This window comes from Macrosteles quadrilineatus, unplaced genomic scaffold (genome assembly GCF_028750875.1).
Source record: "Macrosteles quadrilineatus isolate MER2022 unplaced genomic scaffold, UCM_ALF_1.0 Scaffold_1__1_contigs__length_201487025, whole genome shotgun sequence".
In the NCBI taxonomy this organism is placed as follows: Eukaryota; Metazoa; Arthropoda; class Insecta; order Hemiptera; family Cicadellidae; genus Macrosteles; species Macrosteles quadrilineatus.
Window position 1 is genome coordinate 86,803,974 of NW_026542594.1, and position 21,858 is coordinate 86,825,831.

A 21,858-nucleotide genomic window follows, 5' to 3' on the forward strand; every position below is an offset into this window, starting at 1 on the left:
TTTAGTTTATTTCAGCTTAACTTATCAATCAATAGTTTTATTAATACCAAATCATACTAACATTATAAATGAGAAAGTTTGGATGTATGTATGTATGTTTGTGACAAGTAAACGCGAAAAAATACTGGACGGATTGTACTGAAATTTGGCATGATGATAGCTAACATTCCCGATTAACATATAGACCTATTCTTATCTCAAAATTCCTTTCGGGCTCCGCCCCAGTGGCTCTGCAGTTCCCCATGTTAACCTTATGAGTATTTATATTTTAAAGGAATTAAAATTTAGTCAGCTGTTTCAACCTAACAAGTTGGTTCTACAGTATAATAAGAGTTTGGTTCTATAAATAATATAGCATTAAAAAGATAAGCTTTCCCAACAGGGTGCAGCACTATTATCATTTTGTTTTTTAATATAATATAGCAACGGCTAATTTGAACTAAGCAGCAACGAAAAGCTGTGATACACAATGAGAACTGTCAAAGTAGGATTGTTTCCAGTCATGTTTATGTTTTTAATTTAATGAATAATTTGTGATATTGTGCGAATGTTTGATAATTTATTTTTTTCTATTGTTTAGGTGCAGTGTTAAAACATTATGGCTATGGTAGATGTGTTATACTACTGTATATCATACCGTAAATTTAAAGAACCAAATTTTACCAAACTGTGTCCTCCCCCATTGCAAACGCAAAGCTTGAGTATAACTCTGCAATAAGCATTTTATACTTATATGCCAACCCCGTACGAAGGACGGGTTCTCTGCTAGTATTACATATTTTGCGTAGCATAAGTAATCTTTGTTAAATACAAAGGCAAACGGGGAGAAGTCCGTGGGTAACAGCTAGTTAATTAATAAATTAAATTTGCTTAAATTGAATAACATGTCGATACAATAAGCCAACCTATTTAATTTATGTCATGGTAACACTAAAACATCAACATGAAGTAATAAAGTTACACCATTTTGAGCTCGGGATTGGGTAGAAAGGCGAAAAACGGTTGCTTTTCATTTAATGTATTATTTTCTAAATCAATTAACTAAATACACTAAATAAAATTACGCGCGTAATCATAATGTTATTTTATTTGTAAAATACCCCCGCCGCAGTAAACCTGCACACTTTGAAGCGAATTCGCCTGATCGGATTTCCACTGAACTATTCCATTAACCATGTCTAATTTATTCCTGATTTAAATAAAATTATGTTAATTGAATACTTAGGTTTGCTGCTACAAGGTATGACGTAACGTTTTTTTAATTGTAATTATAATGTTAATAGTATCGTACAATGTAAAATCAAAATTTGATTAAAATGCATCCACAAATTAGCAAACTAAAAACATTGACTGATTCTGCATAGTGTTAACATGGATATTTATAGTTTTTTTTTCTCCGTAACCATAACCAAACCGTAACCAAATAATGTACTAAGTTATTTGGTTTTTAGGGAATTTTCCATGTAAGGAACAAGCTATTACCGCAGGTCTCTTGGTAAAACCTGGGCCCGCAATTGATTTGCTTTTTCGTTTTTATGTCACCACAGGCAAAAACACAATCGGTTAAAATTCATATACAGGGTGTACCTAATTGAGTTGAAATAATCCAGGAATAGGTTATTGGGTCAAGATAATTAAACAAACGGAAACCCAGATTAACATTGTTCAAAAAAATGCCTCCAGATATCCAACATTTTGTGTTTTAAATTTATTTATCAAAAACTAGTTTATATCTTCACGGAACTTGGTATATAGTAAAACTAGTCATAATGTATTTATGAAAAAATAATAAATACAAAAAATGTATATCAAATTTGTGGCAATTTTATACTTTAACTTGAATTGCTAAGGAATTGTTGATTTAATAAATAAATACAAGAAAACTTTTAAATAGCTTATAAAATTCCCAATCAAATGACGCCAAGCTCAAAAGCTCAAATAACAACTAGCTGAGAAATCAATATTTTTAGTTTTAAATGTATAGTGCAGGCCAGGCAAAACAGGCCTTACTGGAAGGATTTGCTTCATTTTGTGATTTCTCAACTATTTTTTTTAAATTTGATCTTTTTGAACTTGGTATCATTTTATAGGGAATTTTAACAGCTAAATAAAATTGTTCATGGCGTGTTTTTTTACAATGCATGTAATTATAATTTGTTCAACCGTTTTTAGTAATGTTAGTTATAAAATTTATGATGGCTGCCATTTTAAAATGCGCAAAGTGCTCGTGTCATACAAATATTTTGCAATTATTTATTTTTCAAGTAATTTGTGACTTGATACAATTGTATATTGAGTCTTATAAAGATACCTTATATGTTTTTTTTAAATAAATTAAAAATACAAAAATGGCTGTCAAGGAGGCATTTTTGAAAAAAGTATGTTATTCTTGATTCTTATTTTATTTTGACCAAATAAACCTATTCCTGAATTATTTATCACCATACTCACTTACGGGACAAGCTGTTTATTTATATATGTGTCCATTACCACGAGCAAAAATAGTCCGATGTTGGGGTTTTATGGGGTAATTGTAATTTTTGACCTCCAAAACATAAATTTCCCAATTTTTTAAAACCATTTTGAAGGGCTTAAAACAAAATAAATGTATATGAAAGTGTTTTTGTACGGTTATTGGTTAAGGAAAAAGTCAAAAAGTTCTAAATTTAAAATGTCCATGTTATTCTTAAGAAAATAAGTAAACTGATGCAGTTTACTTGATTATGGATATATTTTGATCAAACATGACACAAATGTGTTCATTTTCTTTCAAGCCAATATTTTACTAGCAGGTGGAAACTCACTTTATTACCTTTCTTGTCAATAACAAACCTATGTACTCATTAAACCTGATGTTACTAAAATAGGGAATAAGTCTAGCATGTTTTAGGAAATATTTAAGCGAAAATATAATTGAAATTCACTATTAGTCTGCAGGTTGCTGTGGCGGATGTCTTTTAGCTTTACAATATGAATTGAATAAAAACTGCAAAATATATTATTTTGAGTGTTAAAAATGGGACAACTAATTTTTACCTCATAAAACCTCGTCTTTATAGTCGATCATGCTAGTTCATGAACTCGTTCGACAAACACGTTTGTACAGAATTTTACCGAATTCAGTTGATTTTTTACACTAGTTATAGGCCAAATATACAGAATGTCCCTGAACTCTCTACCGACCTTTTAAGGTACCTATCATTCCTAAACCAAAGAAATATGTGTAAATATGTGTATTAGGTAATGTCATTGTTGTCAATTCTCGATTATTTTGTCTGTCTTGTTATATGTATTTTGCAATCATCACTTTGTTAAATTTTCTAATTGTAGCCATAAGCAAATATCTATCTTTTGTGTAGTTAAGCATGTACTATAACACTACATACATACTATTATCTATTGTAAAAATATGTGTTAGCCATCAAATTTTTCATATGTATTGTTTGGTTAGAATTTTTAGCATATTAGCATATTATTGTAAATGGTTGTTACCGTCAAATAAATAAATAAATAAATAAATACTAAAATATGTATCTAAAGCCACCATGTTGTCTTTTTCACAAAACTATTTTTAATTAGGCTTTTTGTTTTAGGTAAATATCGTTTTGGTACATTAATAATAATACAAAGATCCTGTTTGAGAACATTAACATTATTTAAAATTGTGTTTAGTTTTGAAATTGCGGCCAATAAAAAAAAATACTCACACTAAATAACATAAATACTACATAGATATAAAAACTACTGTTATAATGTTTTGTTTTGAGAATCGCAGTACAATTTTAATGATTCCAAATATAAGAAAATCAGTTTAAAAATAAGGAAGAACACTCATTTTAAGATACTGTGTATCAAACAACATAGGCGGTCACTTTGTAATATTGTTAGTTAGCTAAGGACAATGAGTCGTTTTAATTGTTGGTTACCCAATGAATGAAGATTTTGTTAATTAGTACCTTATAACAAAATACAATTTTCTTCCAAAATAGGACTTTGCATTATAAATCTCAATTATAACCAACGCTTACATCTATCTATATTAATAGGCAAGCATGTTTCTTTAAAACCTTTTTTCTCAGCTCGTGTGCATCGCAGAAAAAAATCTACGCATACCATTAGAAAGATATTTTCCTGTAGAAGTGCAGAATCCCTTTAAAAATTAAAATAGGCTCAATTATAAGCACAACAAATGAATTTGAAATTTAACATGGGCTTTATGGGTTGCCATGCTGGTAACGAAATAACAACGAATTATAAAAAGAAAATCAAAACAAATGGAAGAAATTCCTATCACATGTTTTATTTACAGCGTGGGGTGCAAATAGAGAAGCCTGAACCTTTACATTACATCCCCATGTTAAAGTTGTTACCAGTTTTTAAAATTAAATTCGTCGTAGTTGATGTGAGCCACCAACAGACTGTGCTGATCTAAATTATTAAATGTCTGTAGAATACACGATGTTTTATACCAAGTCAAACTTTTTGAATGAGCTATAGCAACTGTTATGACCCATCAACTTTGTCAGCAACAAAAAATAAGGTAACAAATAGAATTTAAGACACACTTTCGGTTGAATGGCTCGCACAACTACGTTTTTTTAATAAAAAAAATTGCGACAGCTGGTCCATATAGATGGTATGTCTACTTCAGTATCCAATAATCAATACGTGTACATTACATGTTTTTGGTCGAGTTTTTGACCACTGGACTACCACTAGTATTAAATAAATACAAAAACCGTTGTCAAATAAAAAGTATAATGTTGTAAAAGGACGAAATGGGTAACTTTTGAGTTTCGGAAATCTTTTATGTGATAATATTATATTTGTCTTTCATACATTAACAGGTCGGTAGATAGTTAATTGACACCCTTAAAAATAAATGAATAAATAAATATATATACATATTTATTTATTTGAACGAATGGTATTTTTTGCCTCAGAGGACATCAAACGAAAAAGCAAAGTAGTCCTAGGGCTTGGTCTTACCATGAGCTACGGTAATAGCTTACCATATAAGAAATGTGCTCAGAGATTTTAAACACATGCATAGGGTTTCATTACACATTCATAACATTTCTACAACATTTTATAGTTAGTTATTATTTAATCGTGAAAAGAGAGTATAATCAAGTCGGTGGCTTGAGCCGGCGGCGTCGGTTCTCTATTGTCCGTTACTACATATGATAACCGCTCCGGATGTGCGAATGACACATACCAGTGAAGTGCTAACACCTAAGATAACCTGTCAGCTGTGTAGGGGTCGTGACGTCATTGTGACGTAGCCACTCGCGCTGAACGTCACGCAGTACCGGGGACTAGTAGACCAATCTGTTTTACGACCCGCAATCGACAAATAGCTTTACTGCGATAGTGAGAGAGGAGAAATTAATATCCGCAATATTGTGTGATAAACATTTCTAATTTGGGATTGAGCTGTGGTGTGCATTATACTCCTTTCACAATTTTTAGGTGGTTTGAGGGAAAGTTCCTACGCCACTTTTCTGCTGTCGGTACACTCACACACTCACACACGCACACTCGCCAACCTGTATGCCAATTACTCAGGATGGTTTCATTGAAATAAAAAAAATAAAATTGATTGCCCATATCAAAAGTTTCAAACTGACCACAATTATCCGCAAAAGAATTTAAATTCACTGGAAGATAGACACCTGAGGTTTCAGATGAATATAAATAGTACATATAAGAAATCAATAATAATACACATATATATAATATATACAAATGTAATATACAAAAATATATGTGTGATGCTAGCCTAGTGGTTAGCGTCTCGGACTTGGGTGCGAGAGATGGGTACAATTCCCGGAATATGACAAACATTAGCATTAGAGGGTTTTATACAGCTTGCCCTTCAATGCGCTTGAACTTTGTTTACTAGCGTAGATATGCTACTAACAATACTAACAACAAAAAGAAGAACAAGACCCACCTCATATAGTACTGTTTATAATCGTGAACGCGTCATATATTTGTGAATTGGTTTTCATATAAGAGATTCAACAGAGGATCAGTTCAGTAGCTGGAGATAAGGCGAAGTCGAGATAACCGAGGTATGCAGCCTTAGTCATCACTTGGCAGATAAATCAGCACTCTGTAATCATACTTTATCTATTATCTTCAGGGATTAGGTAAAACAGGAGTCAAGTAGATGCAGATTATGACGGAATGCACTTGTAATTTTGAACCACAAAATACGATTGACTATTGGTTAAAGTAAAATGAAGGTTAATTAGCAAGACACGTCCATTATCTTTGTTATATTTAAAACCATGGGTAGGTTGATTTAAAATAGAGAGGTATAGCAAGTGGTTAGTCCATGAAAAACTCCTTTGCTTATCGAGCGTCTCCAGACGGCAGACGCCTTCGAAGCGTTGAATACAACCTAGGTAAAGATATAAACATCTCTTATTGCCACCATATACTGTCCGGCGAGACCTAATCCTCATTATTAATTTAAAGATATGTCATACAGTATAGGCCTACCGTATTAAAATCCATTCCTAACTTGTATTTATGATCTTCCCACTTCTACGACTAAAACCATTTTAAGCTCATATTATAAGTCACAATTTAAAAGGAAATGTAATGTTTTGTTAGCTTTATGATGACAAATAGCCATGAACATTCTCTAGTATGAGAATCATCGATTAGTTAATATTTCAAAATCATGAAGTGCTAACTGATATGTTATGCAGCGCGGATCAGCATCCATAATGTGATAAATTCCAAATGACACTTACCTCCCATTACAGTTATTGGTACTATAAATACCTTTTAACAGATATGAATGGCTATGAATGGTTGGAAACACTATGACTAACCTTAGAAATCAAAAACCAACCAATCCAATTACAACACTTCAAACTTTGTGAAATCTCCTTACTACTTAACATAAGGACATAAGGGGGTTTTGTTTTACACAAGAGCTACTACACGTAGAACCTCGATAACAAGATTCTCGTGGGGATTATTAAATAATACTTACTATCAAGGGTGACTTGTCATCGAGGGTCTTCTTATCAAGGTTCCACTGCATACCGTCAATTATTAGACATTGTTTTTCCACGTTAAATATGTTGGCTTTTCTCTAAAAACAAATAGAGGACGCGTTATATTTATAGCCACCGGGTGTTATTTTTACAGTACAGTATACAATATTTTTTATGTTTCAATAAACAGCTCTCTTAAAAAAAAAAAAAAATAAAAAAACGGACTTCAGTTAGTTGTGATTTATAGATGTAACGTCTTTTTATTATTTTGTGTGTTCTTACGCCAGTGGCATTTTTTACGTTTTTTAAGGGGGCGGTCCAGACCCTGGTCTACTTACTATCAAACTACAACGTCGAACCTTTTGTTAGATAGCTTCATTAATTCATAGCCCAATGACAAATGGCATCTGGGTCTGGAAACTATCTCGATTGGATTTGAAACATAACTGTTGTTTTAGTTATAACTTGTAAATAATAGTAGTCATACACGTCGAAACCATATCTATAGCCTAAATGTAAGGAGTTAGTAAAACATCGTTAACCATCAAATTAATATAGATTCACATAAAATTAAAGAAATTAGAAAACGCTATCGAACATAAACAATTTTTAATCAGCGTAAGACCTCATGTGAGCCGAGTGACAAGAGACTTCAACTCTGGTGGAGAACTTCAGTTTGATCTATCGCAGTCGTATCAACAGTGTTACACTTGATACAAGATTTATCAATTATTGCGGACCAATCTGGCATTGATATTGGGTTACGAAACATATAATTATGCCATAAATCACCGCACTACTCCAACAAGCTTACCTGTATTAGGCTTATAGTAGATATGCGTGTGGGAGAGTCTCTAAATATTCTGTTCATGAGTACGGCTGTACGGCTAGAACTCGGCCCTACCTGCGAGGAACCCGGTTCACTCACACACGCACACTCGCCGTCCTATATGCCAATTACTCAGGATTGTTCGTTGTATGTTTGCTGGTGTATTGTATTCAATAATAGAGACTACAACAGCGGAGGGACTGTAAGCTATTTAGTACGTATGTCCTTAATGATGTCTCCAGTTTTGTTTTCTATTTATTTTAAACTGTAATTGCATTGACCTGATTAAACCTAAAAAAATTATAATCTATGTTATATCTAGATGCATGAGTCTCGTTGCGGTCCAGTCAAACAAAGGTGCTCGTAGGTCAGCAGACCATAAGTGGAGTTCTGGAGGCATTAGTCTTCCATGTGGCGGTCCAGTCAAACAAAGGTGCTCGTAGGTGGAGCATACAGCAGACCATAAGTGGAGTTCTGGAGGCATTAGTCTTCCATGTGGCGGTCCAGTCAAACAAAGGTGCTCGTAGGTGGAGTATACAGCAGACCATAAGTGGAGTTCTGGAGGCATTAGTCTTCCATGTGGCGGTCCAGTCAAACAAAGGTGCTCGTAGGTGGAGCATACAGCAGACCATAAGTGGACTTCTGGAGGTATTAGTCTTCCGTGTGGCGGTCATGTCAAACAAAGGTGCTCGTAGGTAGAGTATACAGCAGACCATAAGTGGACTTCTGGAGGTATTAGTCTTCCGTGTGGCGGTCATGTCAAACAAAGGTGCTCGTAGGTAGAGTATACAGCAGACCATAAGTGGAGTTCTGGAGGCATTAGTCTCCCGTGTGGCGGTCCAGTCAAACAAAGGTGCTCGTAGGTGGAGCATACAGCAGACCATAAGTGGACTTCTGGAGGTATTAGTCTTCCGTGTGGCGGTCATGTCAAACAAAGGTGCTCGTAGGTAGAGTATACAGCAGACCATAAGTGGAGTTCTGGAGGCATTAGTCTCCCGTGTGGCGGTCATGTCAAACAAAGGTGCTCGTAGGTGGAGTATACAGCAGACCATAAGTGGACTTCTGGAGGTATTAGTCTTCCGTGTGGCGGTCTTGTCAAACAAAGGTGCTCGTAGGTCAGCAGACCATAGGTTGAGTTCTGGAGGCATTAGTCTCCCGTGTAGCGGTCCTGTCAAACAAAGGTGTTCGTAAGTAGAGTATACAGCAGACCATAAGTGGACTTCTGGAGGCATTAGTCTCCCGTGTAGCGGTCTTGTTAAACAAAGGTGTTCGTAAGTGGAGAATACAGCAGACCATAAGTGGACTTCTGGAGGTATTAGTCTTCCGTGTGGCGGTCCTGTCAAACAAAGGTGCTCGGAGGTGGAGTATACAGCAGACCATAAGTGGACTTCTGGAGGTATTAGTCTTCCGTGTGGCGGTCTTGTCAAACAAAGGTGCTCGTAGGTGGAGTATACAGCAGACCATAAGTGGACTTCTGGAGGTATTAGTCTTCCGTGTGGTGGTCCTGTCAAACAAAGGTGCTCGGAGGTGGAGTATACAGCAGACCATAAGTGGAGTTGTGGAGGCATTTGTCTTACGTGTGGCGGTCCTGTCAAACAAAGGTGCTCGTAGGTGGAGTATACAGCAGACCATAAGTGGACTTCTGGAGGTATTAGTCTTCCGTGTGGCGGTCCTGTCAAACAAAGGTGCTCGTAGGTGGAGCATACGACAGACTATAAGTGGACTTCTGGAGGTATTAGTCTTCCGTGTGGCGGTCCTGTCAAACAAAGGTGCTCGTAGGTGGAGTATACAGCAGACTATAAGTCTACTTCTGGAGGTATTAGTCTTCCGTGTGGCGGTCCTGTCAAACAAAGGTGCTCGTAGGTGGAGCATACAGCGGACCATAAGTGGAGTTCTGGAGGCATTAGTCTTCCGTGTGGCGGTCCTGTCAAACAAAGGTGCTCGTAGGTGGAGCATACAGCGGACCATAATTGGAGTTCTGGAGGCATTAGTCTCCCGTGTGGCGGACCTGTCAAAACAAAGGTGCTCGTAGGTGGAGCATACAGCGGACCATATGTGGAGTTCTGGAGGCATAAGTCTCCCGTGTGGCGGACCTGTCAAACAAAGGTGCTCGTAGGTGGAGCATACAGCGGACCATAAGTGGAGTTCTGGAGGCATTAGTCTCCCGTGTGGCGGACCTGTCAAACAAAGGTGCTCGTAGGTGGAGCATACAGCGGACCATAAGTGGATTTCTGGAGGCATTAGTCTCCCGTGTGGCGGTCCTGTCAAACAAAGGTGCTCGTAGATGGAGCATACAGCGGACCATATGTGGATTTCTGGAGGCATTAGTCTTCCGTGTGGCGGTCCTGTCAAACAAAGGTGCTCGTAGATGGAGCATACAGCGGACCATAAGTGAAGGTCTGGAGGCATTAGTCTCCTATGTGGCGGTACTGTCAAAACAAAGGTGCTCGTAGGTGGAGCATACAGCGGACCATAAGTGGATTTCTGGAGGCATTAGTCTCCCGTGTGGCGGTCCTGTCAAACAAAGGTGCTCGTAGATGGAGCATACAGCGGACCATATGTGGATTTCTGGAGGCATTAGTCTCCCGTGTGGCGGTTCTGTCAAACAAAGGTGTTCGTAGGTGGAGCATACAGCGGACCATAAGTGGATTTCTGGAGGCATTAGTCTCCCGTGTGGCGGTCCTGTCAAACAAAGGTGCTCGTAGATGGAGCATACAGCGGACCATAAGTGAAGGTCTGGAGGCATTAGTCTCCTATGTGGCGGTACTGTCAAAACAAAGGTGCTCGTAGGTGGAGCATACAGCAGACCATAAGTGGACTTCTGGAGGTATTAGTCTTCCGTGTGGCGGTCCTGTCAAACAAAGGTGCTCGGAGGTGGAGTATACAGCAGACCATAAGTGGAGTTGTGGAGGCATTTGTCTTACGTGTGGCGGTCCTGTCAAACAAAGGTGCTCGTAGGTGGAGTATACAGCAGACCATAAGTGGACTTCTGGAGGTATTAGTCTTCCGTGTGGCGGTCCTGTCAAATAAAGGTGCTCGTAGGTGGAGCATACGACAGACTATAAGTGGACTTCTGGAGGTATTAGTCTTCCGTGTGGCGGTCCTGTCAAAAAAAGGTGCTCGTAGGTGGAGTATACAGCAGACCATAAGTGGACTTCTGGAGGTGTTAGTCTTCCGTGTGGCGGTTCTGTCAAACAAAGGTGCTCGTAGGTGGAGTATACAGCAGACTATAAGTCTACTTCTGGAGGTATTAGTCTTCCGTGTGGCGGTCCTGTCAAACAAAGGTGCTCGTAGGTGGAGCATACAGCGGACCATAAGTGGAGTTCTGGAGGCATTAGTCTTCCGTGTGGCGGTCCTGTCAAACAAAGGTGCTCGTAGGTGGAGCATACAGCGGACCATAATTGGAGTTCTGGAGGCATTAGTCTCCCGTGTGGCGGACCTGTCAAACAAAGGTGCTCGTAGGTGGAGCATACAGCGGACCATAAGTGGAGTTCTGGAAGCATTAGTCTCCCGTGTGGCGGACCTTTCAAAACAAAGGTGCTCGTAGGTGGAGTATACAGCGGACCATAAGTGGAGTTCTGGAGGCATTAGTCTTCCGTGTGGCGGTCCTGTCAAACAAAGGTGCTCGTAGGTGGAGCATACAGCGGACCATAAGTGGAGTTCTGGAGGCATTAGTCTTCCGTGTGGCGGTCCTGTCAAACAAAGGTGCTCGTAGATGGAGCATACAGCGGACCATAAGTGAAGGTCTGGAGGCATTAGTCTCCTATGTGGCGGTACTGTCAAAACAAAGGTGCTCGTAGGTGGAGCATACAGCGGACCATAAGTGGATTTCTGGAGGCATTAGTCTCCCGTGTGGCGGTCCTGTCAAACAAAGGTGCTCGTAGATGGAGCATACAGCGGACCATATGTGGATTTCTGGAGGCTGTAACGTACCCCATTCACCCCTGTACCCGATTTACCTTCCCGACCTACCTACGAGTTTCACTTGCCTTCCCTGATACCTTTCCACCAGCGGCGTCGCCTCCCAATCCTCAGCGTCGTCCGGTATCCCTCCCGAAAGTTTCCGCGACCGAATCCAGAAGTCCGCCTTAGGAACCCGTTACCTCACCTTCCCCTGATACCTTTCCACCACCGGCGTCGCCTCCAAACCCTCAGCGTCGTCCGGTATCCCTCCCGAAAGTTTCCGCGACCGAATCCAGAAGTCCGCCTTAGGAACCCGTTACCTCACCTTCCCCTGATACCTTTCCACCACCGGCGTCGCCTCCAAACCCTCAGCGTCGTCCGGTATCCCTCCCGAAAGTTTCCGCGACCGAATCCAGAAGTCCGCTTCAGGAACCCGTTACCTCACCTTCCCCTGATACCTTTCCACCACCGGCGTCGCCTCCAAACCCTCAGCGTCGTCCGGTATCCCTCCCGAAAGTTTCCGCGACCGAATCCAGAAGTCCGCCTTAGGAACCCGTTACCTCACCTTCCCCTGATACCTTTCCACCACCGGCGTCGCCTCCAAACCCTCAGCGTCGTCCGGTATCCCTCCCGAAAGTTTCCGCGACCGAATCCAGAAGTCCGCTTCAGGGACCAGTTACCTACCCTTCCCCTGATACCTTTCCACCACCGGCGTCGCCTCCAAACCCTCAGCGTCGTCCGGTATCCCTCCCGAAAGTTTCCGCGACCGAATCCAGAAGTCCGCTTCAGGGACCAGTTACCTACCCTTCCCCTGATACCTTTCCAACCCCGACGTCGTCTGTAACACGCCTACGTCCCCTGTAAAAGGTCCCGATGTCCAAAAACACGTTCCGCATCCTTTACCAGTCCTACCGTAATTACCTATACCACTCCCAGCCCCGGCGTCGCGGTTTAGGCCGCTGCGTCGCACCCGCTGCATTGTTCAACATTCCCGACGCCAGAAACCATCACCCGAAACCCCAAGAGTCACTTACCTACCACGGCGTCGCCGATTTCAGGGCGGCGTCGCTCATAAAGCTTCCCCGAACATTCACGACGCCTTCCTGTACCAACCTGAAACTTTCCCCAACCTAAGCACCCCTCCAAAAACCCAACGACCCAAAAAGTTCTCCAAACCACCCGCCACAGAGCCCAGCGTCGCCCACGAGGACAGGTACAGACAGGCCGGGTTGAGGAGAAAAGCGACGACGCTACCTAACCTCAAAACCGGTAAGTATTTCCACAGCCCCTTTGCAACGATGCAGAAACCAGGAGCGATGTGGCCTCGATGACGGCTGGAATACAACTGACGACCAACTGGCCTACTGCGCATGCGCGACCTGGAGCGCATAAATACGGAGCCCCTACCAGGCTACAGATCAGTCTAGCTGGAGCAGCCGAACTGGACACATCGACCAGAGCGACTCACGAACTGGTAAGTATCCGACGATTAGCCCATCCTGCTAGAGCAATCCAAGCACGACCCCGTCCCGCTAGAGCAATCCAAGCACGACCCCGTCCTGCTAGAGCAATCCAAGCACGACCCCGTCCTGCTAGAGCAATCCAAGCACGACCCTGTCCTGCTAGAGCAATCCGAGCACGACCCCGTCCTGCTAGAGCAATCCAAGCACGAACCCCTTCCTGCTAGAGCAATCCGAGCACGACCCCGTCCTGCTAGAGCAATCCAAGCACGACCCCGTCCTGCTAGAGAAATCCGAGCACGACCCCGTCCTGCTAGAGCAATCCAAGCACGACCCCGTCCTGCTAGAGAAATCCGAGCACGACCCCGTCCTGCTAGAGCAATCCGAGCACGACCCCGTCCTGCTAGAGCAATCCAAGCACGACCCCGTCCTGCTAGAGAAATCCAAGCACGACCCAGTCCTGCTAGAGCAATCCAAGCACGACCCCGTCCCGCTAGAGCAATCCAAGCACGACCCCGTCCTGCTAGAGCAATCCAAGCACGACCCCGTCCTGCTAGAGCAATCCAAGCACGAACCCCCATCCTGCTAGAGCAATCCAAGCACGACCCCGTCCTGCTAGAGCAATCCGAGCACGACCCCGTCCTGCTAGAGCAATCCAAGCACGACCCAGTCCTGCTAGAGCAATCCAAGCACGACCCTGTCCTGCTAGAGCAATCCAAGCACGATCCCGTCCTGCTAGAGCAATCCGAGCACGACCCCGTCCTGCTAGAGAAATCCGAGCACGACCCCGTCCTGCTAGAGCAATCCAAGCACGACCCCGTCCCGCTAGAGCAATCCAAGCACGACCCCGTCCTGCTAGAGCAATCCAAGCACGACCCCGTCCTGCTAGAGCAATCCGAGCACGAACCCCCATCCTGCTAGAGCAATCCAAGCACGACCCCGTCCTGCTAGAGCAATCCACGCACTAACCCCCATCCTGCTAGAGCAATCCGAGCACGATCCCGTCCTGCTAGAGCAATCCAAGCACGACCCCGTCCCGCTAGAGAAATCCATAGCATTAGATTTACCGATATCCTGCTAGAGAAATCCATAGCATTAGATTTACCGATATCCTGCTAGTGAAAACCCAGCATTCCCGGTGGCTATGATGAGTGTGGCCCTATTGTAGACTATTTGAAATATTGCCCGGTATCTGAGCCACCCTTCGAACCTTTCTTTCCTGACCCCTGGAACGAAACCCAGCAACGACTGAGCATATCCTGGTAATTAGTGATAAAACGACACGACATACCTCGAAGTACATCACATAATTTTGGCGCCCGAACAGGGACCCTAAACGTTTAGGGACGAACGAAATTGACAAGAGAACGAAAAGAAAAATGGGAAACGAAAAGGACTCATCTGAGACGACCAAGAGCTCCAAAGACGAGGAGTTTCCACCTTTACCTCCACTTCATTTAACGACATCGACTTCAACTACGATGAGCACGACTACATTAACATCAGGATTACCAAGCACGATATCAAATCCTAGAAACCAATCTGAGAAAATAATCCAACCACCCGATGAACGAGTTGGATGGGTCTACAACCTCAGTAAAATTGCACTGCAAGAAGAATGCGAGAGCAGACGACTTGATACATCGGGAACTGCGAAGGAGCTGCGAAAACGACTAGTTGACTACCTGCGCACTCCGACAGCCACCCCAGACGCTTGCTCTGAAGATGAAGAGAAGGAAGATCAACGACTAGACGACGACCCCTCACTGACTGGTGCAATCAGGAAGCAAAGCCAAGCCATTTATGATACAGCATCTAGAAGAACTCCACCCAATTTACTACACAATTTTATAGAAATCTTAGGGCTCCCACCTCAAGTGGATTTGGCTACATTAAGACGGAGGCTGGTTGATCTGACCATGCTGGAAAGAAAAGAAATGGCCCAAGTGCCAAGTCAAACTCAACGGCAAAGTGACAGGGACGCCGAAAACTGGACTTTGCGAGAGGAAACGCTACCGAAACGCAATATGGCCGAGAGTCTGCGTACCAGCACACATTTTCATGGACATAATGACAGATTCCGTGAGGAGGATCTGACAACCCCAGCCATCTGCAACCTCGTACGAAAATGGAATCTGAAGTTCGATGGTAGAAATGATCCCATCTCTTTTTTGGAGAGATTACATGAACTGATCGAGTCTTATGACGTCCCTCCGAATCGAATTCTGCGATCGCTGCCAGAAATTTTTAAAGGCAATGCTCTTTTGTGGTGGAGAAATAATAGGGACTTATGGAGATCTTATGAAGATTTTCGCTCAGATTTCGAACAACAGTTTCTGCCACCCGGGTATTACCGGAATCTCGACAAAGAAATTCAAGAGAGAACTCAGGGTGAAAGAGAAACCTGCCGAGAGTTTGTGGTTGCAATCTCTACACTAATTCGTAGGCGTGGAGGATTCAATAATGAAAGTAGATTGAACCGGATTTACAGCAATTTAAAACCAGACTACAAATTCTACATCAGACGTCACGAAATCCACAGCCTATCTGATCTCATCAAAAAGGCAGAAGAGTACGAAGCTGTGTTGAGAGACAGAACGATCTATCGCCCACCACCCCCTCCAGCACAAGTGCTGACCCCAGAAACTGCCTATCAAGGAAAAGGAAGACGCCGCTCTGACTGGAATGAGCCTATCTACTTGGACGAGATGTATCAGCCTTTTTCTACGTATGAAGATCCACAACCTACCTGGAAACCTAAATATCGAAACCCACCCGAAGCACAAAAACACAGTGACAGAGACTTCCTCAAAGCCAGGCAGAGCCTACAAGATGACCGAAATACCCGAGTATACTCTGGACCTACCTTTACCGCTCCGAGACGCTTCAAAAGAGATACTAGTGAGACAAGGTCTGCTGGAGAGAATCGTAATTTCTACACATATCCTGCCGCCACTGTGGAGCCACCAAGGAAATTCGAGAAAAAGGCCAGTACACCCCCAGAGAATTACCAAAACACCAGAGGACATAGTGGGAACCCTGTCTACCCAGCCCGACTCTTTGAGAGACCTGCACCCGAAATCCATCCTACACCTGGAGAAAGTAAAAACCCCAGAGTGCACTTTGAAAATAATACCCCGAATACGAATAATTCCAAAATTGGGACCCATGGAATATACGTTTGTTGGAATTGCGATCAAGAAGGACATATGTTCAAAGATTGTAAACAGCCTCGCCGAATCAGATGTTTCAACTGTAAAACTGAAGGACAATTCACCACCACTTGCCCATGCCGTTCGGGAAACGCCAGAATGACCCTGAGGGAGGGAAGTCGTCAGGGCCATTAAACCAACAAGCTTCCCCGAATTGGATCAAATGGCTACACACTGTAGCAAACTTCCATGTAAACACCCTTCCAACCAAGGCCAGAATAGATGAGAGAATTTATATCCAAGTCGATATTCTTGGCAGAAAATTTCCAGCACTAGTCGACACTGGGGCGATGCTATCTTTTATATCAGATGATGTTGCTGATCACCTTACAAGTCAAGGATTTTACTCTATTCAGTCCAAGGTAGTGATATGTCTCGCTGATAGCCGCAAAGTTGAATCAAATGAAAAATTTATTTTCCCTGGACAGATAGACAACCACGAGATCGAAGTAGAAGCGGTCTACTTGCACGGGCTAACATCGCCGATAATTCTCGGCATCGACTACATCAAGAAATTAAGGCTGGTTCAAATAAACCTTCCCCGAGCCATCAATGATCAAGGTGATTGCCTAAAGAGAGTAGAATTATCCGCCTTAGATAATCTCACCGTAGACCAGCAGAAGAAACTTGATGACTTCTTAGCCTACGAGCTTCCCTTATTTGAAACCACCGCCGCTCGAACAACCATTGTAAGCCACAAAATACATTTGAAGTCTGCTGACCCAATCAAACAAAGGTATTATCCTCGCAACCCTGCTATGCAGGAGATAATGAGAAACGAGGTGGCAGATATGCTTAAGGACGATATAATTGAACCTTCATCAAGCCCCTGGAGTTCCCCAGTGGTCCTTATTAAAAAACCATCAGGCAAATATCGATTTTGCATCGACTTTCGCAGGGTCAATGAGGCCAGTATAAAAGACGCCTATCCTCTGCCCTATATAAGTGGGGTGCTCGACAAGCTTCGCGAAGCGAACTTTATCACCACTCTGGATTTAAAAAACGGGTACTGGCAAATACCCATGGATCCAGAAAGCAGGCCCATAACAGCCTTTACTGTGCCAGGACTTGGTTTATACCAATTTAAAGTTATGCCTTTTGGGCTCCATTCCGCCCCGGCTACTTTTCAAAGACTTTTGGACACTATTATTGGCCCAGACTTAGAACCAAAAGCATTTGCTTATCTTGACGACATCATTATACTTGGTAAAACATTTGAGGAACACTTAGATTTGTTAAAAGAGGTATTCAATCGGCTACGGACTGCTGGGTTAAAACTTAATCCCGATAAGTGCCAGTTCGTCAGAACGGAACTTCGCTATCTGGGGCATATTGTCAACAAAGATGGAATCCATACTGACCCGGACAAGGTAAAATGTATGAAAGAGTTTCCAATACCCAACAATGTAAAACGTCTTAGGAGTTTCCTAGGCTTGGCATCCTGGTACAGGCGGTTTATTAAAGATTTCGCAAAGATTAGCGCTCCTCTGACAGTGCTCTTAAAGAAGAATGCCAAATGGGATTGGACCAACGAACAGCAACACTCCTTTGAGACCTTAAAAACTAAACTTGGTTCAGCCCCGGTTCTAGCCTGCCCTGATTTCTCCCAGGAATTTACGCTCCAAGTAGATGCATCTCATTGCGGCCTCGGTGCAGCATTGACTCAATGCCAAGAAGGAAAAGAGGTAGCGATCGCTTTTGCCAGCCGACTCTTAAGTGCCCAGGAACAAAAATTCAGTACCACAGAAAAGGAATGCTTGGCCTTACTATTTGGTGTGAAGACCTTCAGACCATACCTAGAAGGGTATCATTTTAAGGCTATAACCGACCACCAGTCCCTTAGATGGCTGCTTGCTATTAAGGAACCGTCCGGACGCCTAGGACGTTGGGTATTAGAACTTCAACAGTACGATTTTGAAGTGTGTTACCGAAAAGGGGTTAACAACGGCTTAGCCGATGCTCTCTCTCGCATTCCCGAGTCCCAGACGGAACAATTGGAATGTTTAACAACAGTAGAACAATCAGAAGAAGAGTCGAGTCAAGAAGCAGTAAGTGGGGATCAATGGTATGACAAAATGGTAAAGACAGTCACGCAAAATCCTAAAGAGTTTGTAAATTACACCCTGTTCGAAGGAAAACTTTATCGAAGACCGTTTGGACAACGAACTAAGTCTGGACCACTGACAACGACCTGGTTACTTTGTGTACCTAAAACTGAACGTGACCAGGTGCTAAAGGAAAACCACGATGCCCCAACGGCCGGCCATTTAGGGATACACAAAACTTTGAATCGAATAAGAAGACTTTACTATTGGCCTGGCTGGAAAAATGATGTCATTCATCACGTTAGAACGTGCGAAAGCTGCCAAAGGCAGAAACCAGAGCAAAGGAAGCAAATGGGTCAAATGAAATTCAGGGCTCCCCAAGGCCCATGGACTAATGTAGTAGCTGACATCATGGGACCGTTTCCGAGATCCACTAAAGGCTTCCGATACGTCTTCGTAATCCAAGACACTTTCACCAAGTGGGTTGAGATAACACCTTTGAGATCTGCAACCGCCAAAGACATAAGGGATAAATTTAGAGAGCTGATCCTTTTTCGATACGGTGCCCCATCTTCAATACTGACGGATAATGGCACACAGTTCACCTCAAAGCTGTTTGCAGAATTGTCAACCGAATGGAAAATTAAACACGTATTGACCGCCCCGTATTCTCCTCAATCAAACCCCACCGAGAGAAGCAACCGGGTGCTGAAGACCATGATTAGGCAGTACATCGATTCCAATCATAGGCATTGGGATAGATACTTAAAAGAATTCAGGTTGGCAATAAATACAGCCGTACACGAGTCGACAGGTTATACGCCAGCCTTCCTTAATTTTGGAAAAGAATTCCGACTCCCCGAGGCCCTTCATGAAGGCCTTGAAGTAGACCTAGGAGACAATCCCACAGTACCAGACCGTATTGAACTTCTGAGAACCATACGAGACAACGTGAAGCGAAACCTCTCCAAAGCCTATCAACGTCAAGCTAAGTACTATAACCTGCGAAGACGACCAAATACATTCAAGGAGGGACAACAAGTGTTATGCAGGAGGCATGAACTCTCAGATGCTGCAAGAGGATTCGCCGCCAAATTGGCCCCAAAATTTGACGGACCCTACACAATTGTGCACCCTGAAGGAGCGAATATATTCGAAATCCTAAATGACAAAGGAGAAAAGAAGAGAGCCCACGTGAAAGACCTCAAACCCCTCTTGGTCTAAATCTAAAACAAAATGTACTTCTTATGTTTAAGTTTATTTTTAGGTTAAGTTTCGATGTAAAAAAAAAAAGAAGTTTATAAAAAAAAAATGAAACTAAATGAGACTGATTTTTATTTTTGTTCATTTATTCGAACGAGTTATTGTTATTTTGTTATCAAGAGAGAATTGTTTTGTTTTGTTTTATTGTAATAAAGTTTTTATTTTATTTTTACCCAACAATTGTGTTCTTTCGTTGTTTTCTTTTTGCCTCCCGAAGTGGGAAGGGGGCTGTAACGTACCCCATTCACCCCTGTACCCGATTTACCTTCCCGACCTACCTACGAGTTTCACTTGCCTTCCCTGATACCTTTCCACCAGCGGCGTCGCCTCCAAATCCTCAGCGTCGTCCGGTATCCCTCCCGAAAGTTTCCGCGACCGAATCCAGAAGTCCGCCTTAGGAACCCGTTACCTCACCTTCCCCTGATACCTTTCCACCACCGGCGTCGCCTCCAAACCCTCAGCGTCGTCCGGTATCCCTCCCGAAAGTTTCCGCGACCGAATCCAGAAGTCCGCCTTAGGAACCCGTTACCTCACCTTCCCCTGATACCTTTCCACCAGCGGCGTCGCCTCCAAATCCTCAGCGTCGTCCGGTATCCCTCCCGAAAGTTTCCGCGACCGAATCCAGAAGTCCGCCTTAGGAACCCGTTACCTCACCTTCCCCTGATACCTTTCCACCACCGGCGTCGCCTCCAAACCCTCAGCGTCGTCCGGTATCCCTCCCGAAAGTTTCCGCGACCGAATCCAGAAGTCCGCTTCAGGGACCAGTTACCTACCCTTCCCCTGATACCTTTCCAACCCCGACGTCGTCTGTAACACGCCTACGTCCCCTGTAAAAGGTCCCGATGTCCAAAAACACGTTCCGCATCCTTTACCAGTCCTACCGTAATTACCTATACCACTCCCAGCCCCGGCGTCGCGGTTTAGGCCGCTGCGTCGCACCCGCTGCATTGTTCAACATTCCCGACGCCAGAAACCATCACCCGAAACCCCAAGAGTCACTTACCTACCACGGCGTCGCCGATTTCAGGGCGGCGTCGCTCATAAAGCTTCCCCGAACATTCACGACGCCTTCCTGTACCAACCTGAAACTTTCCCCAACCTAAGCACCCCTCCAAAAACCCAACGACCCAAAAAGTTCTCCAAACCACCCGCCACAGAGCCCAGCGTCGCCCACGAGGACAGGTACAGACAGGCCGGGTTGAGGAGAAAAGCGACGACGCTACCTAACCTCAAAACCGGTAAGTATTTCCACAGCCCCTTTGCAACGATGCAGAAACCAGGAGCGATGTGGCCTCGATGACGGCTGGAATACAACTGACGACCAACTGGCCTACTGCGCATGCGCGACCTGGAGCGCATAAATACGGAGCCCCTACCAGGCTACAGATCAGTCTAGCTGGAGCAGCCGAACTGGACACATCGACCAGAGCGACTCACGAACTGGTAAGTATCCGACGATTAGCCCATCCTGCTAGAGCAATCCAAGCACGACCCCGTCCCGCTAGAGCAATCCAAGCACGACCCCGTCCTGCTAGAGCAATCCAAGCACGACCCCGTCCTGCTAGAGCAATCCAAGCACGACCCTGTCCTGCTAGAGCAATCCGAGCACGACCCCGTCCTGCTAGAGCAATCCAAGCACGAACCCCTTCCTGCTAGAGCAATCCGAGCACGACCCCGTCCTGCTAGAGCAATCCAAGCACGACCCCGTCCTGCTAGAGAAATCCGAGCACGACCCCGTCCTGCTAGAGCAATCCAAGCACGACCCCGTCCTGCTAGAGAAATCCGAGCACGACCCCGTCCTGCTAGAGCAATCCGAGCACGACCCCGTCCTGCTAGAGCAATCCAAGCACGACCCCGTCCTGCTAGAGAAATCCAAGCACGACCCAGTCCTGCTAGAGCAATCCAAGCACGACCCCGTCCCGCTAGAGCAATCCAAGCACGACCCCGTCCTGCTAGAGCAATCCAAGCACGACCCCGTCCTGCTAGAGCAATCCAAGCACGAACCCCCATCCTGCTAGAGCAATCCAAGCACGACCCCGTCCTGCTAGAGCAATCCGAGCACGACCCCGTCCTGCTAGAGCAATCCAAGCACGACCCAGTCCTGCTAGAGCAATCCAAGCACGACCCTGT